Genomic DNA, 12,812 nt, shown 5'->3' with positions numbered 1-12,812 from the left:
ATGTAACACAGTGAGAGCATGTAACACAGTGACAATATGTAACACAGTGAGAGCATGTAACACAGTGACAATATGTAACACAGTGAGAGCATGTAACACAGTGAGAGCATGTAACACAGTGACAATATGTAACACAGTGACAATATGTAACACAGTGAGAGCATGTCACACAGTGAGAGCATGTAAAACAGTGAGAGCATGTAACACAGTGAGAACATGTAACACAGTGATAATATGTTACACAATGAGAGCATGTAACACAGTAACAATATGTAACACAGTGTCAATATGTAACACAGTGAGAGCATGGAACACAGTGTCAATATGTAACACAGTGAGACCATGTAACACAGTGACAATATGTAACACAGTGAGTGCATGTAACACAGTGACAGCATGTAACACAGTGAGAGCAGGTAACACAGTGAGAGCATGCAACACAGTGAGAGCATGTACCACATTGAGACATGTAACACAGTGACAGCATGTAACACAGTGATATCATGTAACACAGTGAGAGCATGTAACATAGTGAGAGCATGATACACAGTGAGAACATGTAACACAGTGACAATATGTAACACAGTGACAATAAGTAACATAGTGAGAGCATGTAACACAGTGACAATATGTTACACAATGAGAGCATGTAACACAGTAACAATATGTAACACAGTGTCAATATGTAACACAGTGAGAGCATGTAACACAGTGTCAATATGTAACACAGTAAGAGCATGTAAAACAGTGAGAGCATGTTACACAGTGAGAGCATGTAACACAGTGACAATATGTAACACAGTGAGAGCATGTAACAGAGTGACAATATGTAACACAGTGAGCGCATGTAACACAGTGACAATATGTAACACAGTGAGAGCATGTAACACAGTGAGAGCATGTAACACAGTGAGAGCATGTAACACAGTGAGAGCATGTAACACAGTGACAATATGTAACACAGTGACAATATGTAACACAGTGAGAGCATGTCACACAGTGAGAGCATGTAAAACAGTGAGAGCATGTAACACAGTGAGAACATGTAACACAGTGATAATATGTTACACAATGAGAGCATGTAACACAGTAACAATATGTAACACAGTGTCAATATGTAACACAGTGAGAGCATGGAACACAGTGTCAATATGTAACACAGTGAGACCATGTAACACAGTGACAATATGTAACACAGTGAGTGCATGTAACACAGTGACAGCATGTAACACAGTGAGAGCATGTAACACAGTGAGAGCATGTAACACAGTGAGAGCATGTACCACAGTGAGAGCATGTAACACAGTGACAATATGTAACACAGTGAGAGCAGGTAACACAGTGAGAGCATGCAACACAGTGAGAGCATGTACCACATTGAGAGCATGTAACACAGTGAGAGCATGTACCACAGTGACAGCATGTAACACAGTGACAATACGTAACATAGTGAGAGCATGTAATACAGTGAGAGCATGTAAAACAGTGAGTGCATGTAACACAGTGAGAGCATGTAACATAGTGAGAGCATGATACACAGTGAGAACATGTAACACAGTGACAATATGTAACACAGTGAGAGCATGTACCACAGTGACAGCATGTAACACAGTGACAATATGTAACACAGTGAGAGCATGTAACACAGTGAGAGCATGTAACACAGTGAGAGCATATAACACAGTGATATCATGTAACTCAGTGAGAACATGTAACACAGTGAGAGCATGTAATACAGTGAGAGCATGTCACACAGTGACAATATGTAACACAGTGAGAGCATGTAATACAGTGAGAGCATGTAACACAGTGAGAGCATGAAACACAGTGACAATATGTAACACAGCGAGAGTATGTAACACAGTGACAATATGTAACACAGTGACAGCATGTAACACAGTGACAATATGTAACACAGTGAGAACATGTAACACAGTAACAATATGTAACACAGTGAGAGCATGTAACACAGTGAGAGCATGTACCACAGTGAGAGCATGTAACATAGTGAGAGCATGATACACAGTGAGAACATGTAACACAGTGACAATATGTAACACAGTGAGAGCATGTACCACAGTGACAGCATGTAACACAGTGACAATACGTAACATAGTGAGAGCATGTAATACAGTGAGAGCATGTAAAACAGTGAGTGCATGTAACACAGTGAGAGCATGTAACACAGTGACAATATGTAACACAGTGAGAGCATGTAACACAGTGAGAGCATGTAACACAGTGAGAGCATATAACACAGTGATATCATGTAACTCAGTGAGAACATGTAACACAGTGAGAGCATGTAATACAGTGAGAGCATGTCACACAGTGACAATATGTAACACAGTGAGAGCATGTAATACAGTGAGAGCATGTAACACAGTGAGAGCATGAAACACAGTGACAATATGTAACACAGTGAGAACATGTAACACAGTGACAATATGTAACACAGTGACAGCATGTAACACAGTGACAATATGTAACACAGTGAGAACATGTAACACAGTAACAATATGTAACACAGTGAGAGCATGTAACACAGTAACAATATGTAACACAGCGAGAGTATGTAACACAGTGACAATATGTAACACAGTGACAGCATGTAACACAGTGACAATATGTAACACAGTGAGAGCAGGTAACACAGTGAGAGCATGTAACACAGTGAGAGCATGTAACACATTGAGACATGTAACACAGTGACAGCATGTAACACAGTGATATCATGTAACACAGTGAGAGCATGTAACATAGTGAGAGCATGATACACAGTGAGAACATGTAACACAGTGACAGCATGTAACACAGTGACAATATGTAACACAGTGAGAGCAGGTAACACAGTGAGAGCATGTAACACAGTGAGAGCATGTAATACAGTGAGAGCATGTAACACAGTGAGAGCATGAAACACAGTGACAATATGTAACACAGTGAGAACATGTAACACAGTAACAATATGTAACACAGTGACAGCATGTAACACAGTGACAATATGTAACACAGTGACAGCATGTAAAACAGTGATATCATGTAACACAGTGAGAACATGTAACATAGTGAGAGCATGATACACAGTGAGAACACGTAACACAGTGACAGCATGTGACACAGTGAGAGGATGTAACACAGTGACAGCATGTAACACAGTGATATCACGTAACACAGTGAGAGCATGTAACATAGTGAGAGCATGATACACAGTGAGAACATGTAACACAGTGAGAGCATGTAACACAGTGAAAATATGTAACACAGTGAGAGTATGTAACACAGTGAGAGCATGTAACACAGTGAGAACATGTAACACAGTGAAAATATGTAACACAGTGAGAGTATGTAACACAGTGAGAGCATGTAACACAGTGAGAGCATGTAACACAGTGATATCATGTAACACAGTGAGAACATGTAACACAGTGAGAGCATGTAATACAGTGAGAGCATGTCACACAGTGACAATATGTAACACAGTGAGAGCATGTAACACAGTGACAGCATGTAACACAGTGATATCATGTAACACAGTGAGAGCATGTAACACATTGAGACATGTAACACAGTGACAATATGTAACACATTGAGACATGTAACACAGTGACAGCATGTAACACAGTGATATCATGTAACACAGTGAGAGCATGTAACACATTGAGACATCTAACACAGTGACAGCATGTAACACAGTGAGAGCATGTAACACAGTGAGAGCATGTAACACATTGAGACATGTAACACAGTGACAATATGTAACACATTGAGACATGTAACACAGTGACAGCATGTAACACAGTGAGAGCATGTAACATAGTGAGAGCATGATACACAGTGTGAACATGTAACACAGTGAGAACATGTAACACAGTGACAATATGTAACACAGTGAGAGCATGTACCACAGTGACAATACGTAACATAGTGAGAACATGTAACACAGTGACAATATGTAACACAGTGACAGCATGTAAAACAGTGGTATCATGTAACACAGTGAGAGCATGTAACATAGTGAGAGCATGATACACAGTGAGAACATGTAACACAGTGACAATATGTAACACAGCGAGAGCATGTATCACAGTGACAATACGTAACACAGTGAGAGCATGTGACACAGTGAGAGGATGTAACACAGTGACAGCATGTAACACAGTGAGAGCATGTAACACAGTTACAGCATATAACACAGTGACAGCATGTAACACAGTGAGAGCATGTAACACACTAATAACACAGACTCAACAGGAACTCAACATTACCTAACTACTGTGCCCATAGAGCTACACATTACTGAGCACAGGAGGGTCAATCCATAGGCCTGAAACATGTAGGCCTACTGTATTCAGCTGTGTTCATGTGTGTTAAGGTGTCAGTAAGTATATGTTCAATATTCCATTGATTTCTATTGGCTAGCTGGCAAAGGATGAGGGGAGAGGTGAGGTGAGGACGGTATGGTTGGGGAGCTGATGGGCTATAAGGAGGATGAGGGGAGAGGTGAGGTGAGGACGGTATGGTTGGGGAGCTGATGGGCTATAAGGAGGATGAGGGGAGAGGTGAGATGAGGACGGTATGGTTGGGGAGCTGATGGGCTATAAGGAGGATGAGGGGAGAGGTGAGGTGAGGACGGTATGGTTGGGGAGCTGATGGGCTATAAGGAGGATGAGGGGAGAGGTGAGGTGAGGACGGTATGGTTGGGGAGCTGATGGGCTATAAGGAGGATGAGGGGAGAGGTGAGGTGAGGACGGTATGGTTGGGGAGCTGATGGGCTATAAGGAGGATGAGGGGAGAGGTGAGGTGAGGACGGTATGGTTGGGGAGCTGATGGGCTATAAGGAGGATGAGGGGAGAGGTGAGGTGAGGACGGTATGGTTGGGGAGCTGATGGGCTATAAGGAGGATGAGGGGAGAGGTGAGGTGAGGACGGTATGGTTGGGGAGCTGATGGGCTATAAGGAGGATGAGGGGAGAGGTGTGAGGGGAGATGAGGAGATGGTGAGAGGAGGTGGGGAGGAGAGGGAAAGGGAAGGTGAGTAGTGATTTTGTGTGTGGGGGGATGGGGAAGAATGAGAATCAAACCAAAACCACAGGGGACTGGGGATGTGATAAAGTAAGGGTCAGCTCAGATTACCCCTAATGCTTCCCTTCAGATACAGAGATGAGAGAGAGATGGAGGGAGGGAGACAAACTAAAGAGAAAGATGGAGAGTGATAAAGAGAGGAATAGATGTGTGATGTTCTGTAAGGATTGATATAACCAGTGCCCGCTAATCCACTTGAAGCATCCTCACACAGACTCAGGACTACCTCTGTCCATGACACACACCACACCGTTACTCAGGACTACCTCTGGCCATGACACACACCACACCGTTACTCAGGACTACCTCTGGCCATGACACACACCACACCGTTACTCAGGACTACCTCTGGCCATGACACACACCGTTACTCAGGACTACCTCTGGCCATGACACACACCGTTACTCAGGACTACCTCTGGCCATGACACACACCGTTACTCAGGACTACCTCTGGCCATGACATACACCGTTACTCAGGACTACCTCTGGCCATGACACACACCACACCGTTACTCAGGACTACCTCTGGCCATGACACACGCCGTTACTCAGGACTACCTCTGGCCATGACACACGCCGTTACTCAGGACTACCTCTGGCCATGACACACGCCGTTACTCAGGACTACCTCTGGCCATGACACACGCCGTTACTCAGGACTACCTCTGGCCATGACACACACCACACCGTTACTCAGGACTACCTCTGGCCATGACACACACGGTTACTCAGGACTACCTCTGGCCATGACACACACGGTTACTCAGGACTACCTCTGGCCATGACACACACCACACCGTTACTCAGGACTACCTCTGGCCATGACACACACCGTTACTCAGGACTACCTCTGGCCATGACACACACCACACCGTTACTCAGGAATACCTCTGGCGATGACACACACCGTTACTCAGGACTACCTCTGGCCATGACACACACCGTTGCTCAGGACTACCTCTGCCCATGACACACACCATTACTCAGGACTACCTCTGGCCATGACACACACCACACCGTTACTCAGGACTACCTCTGGCCATGACACACACCGTTACTGAGGACTACCTCTGGCCATGACACACACCGTTACTCAGGACTACCTCTGGCCATGACACACACCGTTACTCAGGACTACCTCTGGCCATGACACACACCACACCGTTACTCAGGAATACCTCTGGCCATGACACACACCGTTACTCAGGACTACCTCTGGCCATGACACACGCCGTTATTCAGGACTACCTCTGGCCATGACACACACCACACCGTTATTCAGGACTACCTCTGGCCATGACACACACCGTTACTCAGGACTACCTCTGGCCATGACACACACCACACTGTTACTCAGGACTACCTCTGGCCATGACACACACCATTACTCAGTACTACCTCTGGCCATGACACACACCGTTACTCAGGACTACCTCTGGCCATGACACACACCATTACTCAGGACTACCTCTGGCCATGACACACACCGTTACTCAGGACTACCTCTGGCCATGACACACACCGTTACTCAGGACTACCTCTGGCCATGACACACACCGTTACTCAGGACTACCTCTGGCCATGACACACACCACACCGTTACTCAGGACTACCTCTGGCCATGACACACACCGTTACTGAGGACTACCTCTGGCCATGACACACACCGTTACTCAGGACTACCTCTGGCCATGACACACGCCGTTATTCAGGACTACCTCTGGCCATGACACACACCACACCGTTACTCAGGACTACCTCTGGCCATGACACACACCACACCGTTACTCAGGACTACCTCTGGCCATGACACACACCACACCGTTACTCAGGACTACCTCTGGCCAGGACACACACCGTTACTCAGGACTACCTCTGGCCATGACACACACCACACCGTTACTCAGGACTACCTCTGGCCATGACACACACCGTTACTCAGGACTACCTCTGGCCATGACACACACCATTACTCAGGACTACCTCTGGCCATGACACACACCGTTACTCAGGACTACCTCTGGCCATGACACACACCGTTACTCAGGACTCAAACATGTGACCTGACATAGGCAAAGTCAGCACTGCCTAAGTTACTCATCGGCTCTATAGTGGGATAATGGCAGTAGGTAACTAGCAGGCACTACTAACAGCATTATGCAGACTGTCCATTAGCTACAGTTAGTTCACTGTTGGGTTGCTAGTGGCATCAGCTGTCAACACGTCTGATAGTTTGATATGAGCTTGTCTACAGTGGTGTGCTGGATCAGAGCCAGCAGTGGTCTGATAAGTGCTTGCCAGCTGGGCGGTGATACACACTCTAATGTCCCTGCACTGCTCGTTAAAAAGACAGCAGCAGACTTGTATCTTACAGTTTAGCATGCTCTATGTCAATCTGCTCCTGTCAGCAGGCACAACAAGACCGATCAGGACACAAGTCAACTGCTCTCAGCTCACTCACAACAATCAATCTCTCTCTCTCTTTCTTGTTCCCCATCTCTCTCTCTAATAGGATTAAATCAGTGTAAACACTGCTGATGACACAGGAGGTTGCCAGATTTAGCTGGCTTGTATCTTAATGGCCTCTTGGGGCTGTAACACACAACAGATATGAACTAAAACACAGCACATTGCACTGGCTGGAGCTGCAAGGGAATCATTCAGCAATATGGATGATGACCGTGAGTGGAGAGAAAGGAAGAGCGGGGAGGGAGAAAGAGTGAGAGAAAGAGAGAGAGTGAAAGAGAGAGAGTGAAAGAGAGACAGAGGGCAGAGAAAGAGTGGAAAAGAGAGAAAGTGAGAGAGAGAGAGAAGGTGGGGAGAGTAGAGAGAGAGACAGTTAAGTAGAAATAGGTCAGAGTCCTACATGGTGAAGGTCTACTTAGAGATTCTGCTGCTAACTCAACAACTAGATTTAAAATGGAAACTAGGGACACTGGCCAAGGGTTGCGGTGGGAAAGACAAGCAACAGGAATGATTCTGTTTAATACTCAAAGCAACCATTCCCAGACAGAAACAGTAGTCTACAACATTGCTGTCTTGACAACAGTTGGCCACAAGGACTGTAAATGAGAAAAGGTACTGTAAGGACTGATAGGGGAATGTCATAAATCACACTGCAATGAAGAGGAGAGGGGTGTGCCTCTTTCAGCACTTTCCCTAAGTTGACTTTCCGTTAGTCAGCAGTACTTAGCACCTCACTTCATTTCTACTTCTATTTATTCAAAATGTATTTTAAACTGTATAAAGTTATACAGATAGCATCAGGAATTCTGTCACACACAGGAACCAGCAACAACGCTGAGATTTCCAAGGCTAGGAGTCAAGAGATCGAACAGGACAGTGATAGCTGGGCTTTGACTCAGATGAAAGGCAGCAGCAGCTAGCTGGCTTAGGGTAGTGTCTGTCAGAGTGCAGCTAGTTTGCGCTGTAGGTATTAATAGCTTTGGCGGCGCCTATAGCTTAGCACTAACTTAGCATGAACATTAGCTGTTAGCCTGGAATCCTACTGAGAACCACACACCTGCTCCTAGGCAAGCCAAAACAAACAGGCCACTGTAGACTACAGATGCCATAAATGCCAAAGCAACTTAGAGTAGGTCCACAGACAGCAGACAACTTTTTACATGGCACTGTACATACAGAGTAGAGTGGACAATCAATGTTTACCACATAGCATAGTGTTGTCTGTCGCACTGGTACAGAACCCTGGGGGCCAACCCTGCTGAAAAAAAACAGAATTGACCAGCCTTCACTGTGTTTTTGCTGGTTCCTTCACTATGTTTTTGCTGGTGACAAGCCTTCACTATGTTTTGTACACTGGTGACCAGCATACCAGTATGTGTTTGGACACTGGTGACCAGCATACCAGCATCAAAGTGCTTTATTATTTAAGACAGTCCATTACATATAGTGAGCACCATAATTCATTGGACAGTGACCATTTCTTTCATACATATCGGATGAACCGTTTAGAAATGACAGCACCTTTTGTACATGTTCCCCCATTTTAAGGTACTACAAGTATTTGTTGAATTGTCTTCACAGATGTGTGTCGTTAGGCAGGTGTATTCATTTGTGTCGTTAGTGAATGCAGGAGAGCTGTTGATGAATAGTATTGATTCTAGACTTTGCTATTGTCTTTGGAGGTTGTTGTTGGGGTGTGACAACATGAGTAAGACAGCAGTGTCGATGCAAATGAAGCTGGCCGTCATAAGGCTCAGAAATGAAAATCAATCAATCAGGAACATTGCAAAAACCCTGGGCATGCCCAAGTCAACAGTGTGGTTCATCATTAACAAGACAAAAACAACCGGTGAACTCAATTATGTCAAAAGACCCGGTAGACTGAGGAAGACCACTGTAGTGGATGACCGGGAATACTCTCTATGGTGAAGTAAAACCCCCCTGACAACAGCCTAACAGATCAAAAACACTCCTGGATGCAAGTGTAGATGTGTCAAAGTCTACCATACGTAGAAGACTACACCAGCAGGACTACAGAGGGTACACTACAAGATGCAAACCACTGATAAGCCTGAAGAACAGAAAGGCGAGATTACAGTTTGCTAAAAAGCACCTAAAAGAGCCCCAAGAGTTCTGGGAAAAAAGTATTGTGGACAGATGAGACAAAGATTAACATGTACCAGAGTGATGGAAAGAGGAAAGTGTGGAGAAGAAAAAGACATGCCCATGATCCAAAGCATACCACCTCATCCGTGAAACATGGTGGAGGGGGTGTTATGGCTTGGGCCTGTATGGCTGCCAGTGAAACATGGTGGAGGGCGTGTTATGGCTTGGGCCTGTATGGCTGCCAGTGAAACATGGTGGAGGGCGTGTTATGGCTTGGGCCTGTATGGCTGCCAGTGGAACAGGCTCACTTGTCTTCATCGATGATGTGACTGCAGACAGAAGTAGAACAATGAATTCTGAAGTCTACAGAAATATTTTATCTGCTCAGATAAAACCAAATTCCTCCAAACTCATTGGACGGCACTTCATCATGCAACAAGACAATGACCCTAAACATAGTGCTAGAGCAACGAAGGGGTTTTTGATGGCCAAAAAGTGGAAAATCCTTGACTGGCCGAGTCAATCACCGGATCTGAATCCAATTGAACATGTATTTTACATGCTGAAGAGGAGACTGAAGGCAATAAGTCCCCGAAACAAGCAGAAGCTGAAAAGATGGCTGCAGTACAGGCCTGACAGAGCATCACCAGGGAAGATACCCAGCGTCTGGTGATGTCGATGCATCGCAGACTTCAAGCAGTCATTGCATGCAAAGGATATGCGACCAAATATTAACAATGATTACTTTATTCTACATTATGCTAAACTGTCCAATGTTTTTTGATGCCCGAAAATGGGGGGGACTATGTACAAAAGCTTCTATAATTTCTAAACGGTTCATCCGATATGTATGAAAATACCCTCAAATTAAAGCTGACAGTCTACACTTCACCCTCATTGTCATTGTATCCTTTCAAACATAAAGTGCTAGAGTACAGAACCAAAACAACAACAAAAATTGTCACTGTCCAATGAATTATGGTGCTCACTGTATATCATAAGCCTTACTTTGAGGGCCTAATTTTTCCCTAATACAGTGGCTACATCAGGCCTGCAAGTCACATTATGCTGGCTTGTAAAGTGATGTTTAATTCCTATTGGAATCTAGCCAGAGTGGGAATATCTAATAATTTGAAGTTATATTTACCCACAATCTGCATTCAGAATGACTGCCAGGGTTAAATTACCTAAATCAGGGGTATCAAAAATACGGCCCGGGGGGTCCAATCCGCCCCGTGGGTGGTTTGAGTAAAAAAATGAAAAATATATTTACAGTGCCTTCAGAAAGTATTCACACCCGATGACTTTTTCAAAAAAAAAATTGTGTTACAGCTTGAATTTAAAATGGATTAAATAGAGTTTTTTGTCACTGGCCCACACACAATACCCCATAATGTCATATTTTTTTTTATTTTTTATTTTTTATTTTTTTACAAATGAATAAAACCTGAAAAGCTGAAATGTCTTGGGTCAAGTACAGTATTCAATCATTTTGTTATGGCAAGCCTGAATAAGTTCAGGAGTAAAAATGTGCTTAACAAGTCACATAATAGATTGTTTGCGTGTATGCATTGATATGTAGGCTACATGTGCCTTTAAAAACAAAGTATGTAGTTCTGTCCTTGAGCTGTTTTGTCAATTTCTGTCATGTTTTGTGTGGACCTCAGGATGAGTAGCTGCTCCTTTTGCAACAGCTAATGGGGATCCTAATAAAATACTAAATAACAAAAAATAATAAGTTGCGCATACTCACTCTGTTTGCAATAATAGTGTTTTACATGATTTTTGAATGACTACCTCATATCTATACCCCACACATACAATTATCTATAAGGTCCCTCATTCGAGCAGTGAATTTCAAACACAGATTCAACCACAAAGACCTGGGACTTGGGACAAAGACCAAAGACTGGTAGATGGAAAGAAAAAAAAGCAGACATTGAATATCCCTTTGAGCATGGTGTAGTTATTAATTACACTTTGGATGGTGTATCAATACACCCAGTCACTACAAAGATACAGGCGTCCTTCCTAACTCAGTTGCCGGAGAGGAAAGTAACTCATTTAAACCAGTTACAGAGTTAAATGGCTGTGATAGGAGAAAACTGAGGATGGATCAACAGCATTGTAGTTACTCCACACTACTAAGCTAATTGACAGAGTGAAAAGAAAGGAAACCTGTACAGAATAAAAAATATTCCAAACCACGCATCCTGTTTGCAACAAGGCACTAAAGTAATATTGCAAATAAGTGGCAAAGCAATTAACTTTTTGTCTTGAATACAAAGTGTTATGTTTGGGGCAAATCCAATACAACACCTTACTGAGTACCACTCTCCATATTTTCAAGCATAGTGGTGGCTGCATCAGGGTATGGGTATGCTTGTAATCGTTAAGGACTGGGGAGTTTTTCAGGATAAAAAATAAATGGAATGGAGCTAAGCACAGGCAAAATCCTAGAGGGAGAACCTGGTTCAGTCTGCTTTCCACCAGACACTGGGAGATTAATTCACCTTTCAGCCGGACAAAAACTTAAAACACAAGGCCAAATCTACACTGGAGTTGCTTACCACGAAGATGTTCCTAAGTGGCCGAGTTACAGTTTTGACTTAAATATACTTGAAAATCTATGGCAAGACTTGAAAATTGTTATCTAGCAATGACATAGCTTGCAGAATGTTGAAAAGATGAATGGGCAAATGTTGCACAATCCAGGTGTGGAAAGTTGGCGGATGCTTTAGTCCAGGTCTGGGAGGAGATCCCTCAGGAGACCATCCACCACCTCATCAGGAGCATGCCCAGGCGTTGTAGGGAGAACATACAGGCACGTGGAGGCCACACACACTACTGAGCCTCATTTTGACTTGTTTTAAGGACATTACATCAAAGTTGGATCAGCCTGTAGTGTGGTTTTCCACTTTAATTTTGAGTGTGACTCCAAATCCAGACCTCCATGGGTTGATAAATTTGATTTCCATTGATCATTTTGTGTGATTTTGTTGTCAGCACATTCAACTATGTAAAGAAAAAAGTATTTTATAAGAATATTTCATTCATTCAGATCTAGGATGTGTTATTTTAGTGTTCCCTTTATTTTTTTGAGCAGTGTATATATATATATACTTTTTTTTACAGACTCAATGTACTTGAAACT

At 43.7% G+C, this 12,812-nt stretch overlaps 1 protein-coding gene across 1 annotated transcript in view; it reads right to left on the bottom strand.

Annotated features, from left to right (window-relative positions):
* LOC139544110 (high affinity cAMP-specific and IBMX-insensitive 3',5'-cyclic phosphodiesterase 8B-like) overlaps positions 1 to 12,812 on the bottom strand; it is a 70,525-nt gene that overhangs the window by 31,931 nt on the left and 25,782 nt on the right. The gene's annotated exons all lie outside the window — the stretch shown is intronic.

This window comes from Salvelinus alpinus, chromosome 18, assembly GCF_045679555.1.
Source record: "Salvelinus alpinus chromosome 18, SLU_Salpinus.1, whole genome shotgun sequence".
NCBI classification, from domain to species: domain Eukaryota; kingdom Metazoa; phylum Chordata; class Actinopteri; order Salmoniformes; family Salmonidae; genus Salvelinus; species Salvelinus alpinus.
Note: the sequence above shows the minus strand (reverse complement) of the source record. Positions and strands in the feature narration are given on the sequence as shown.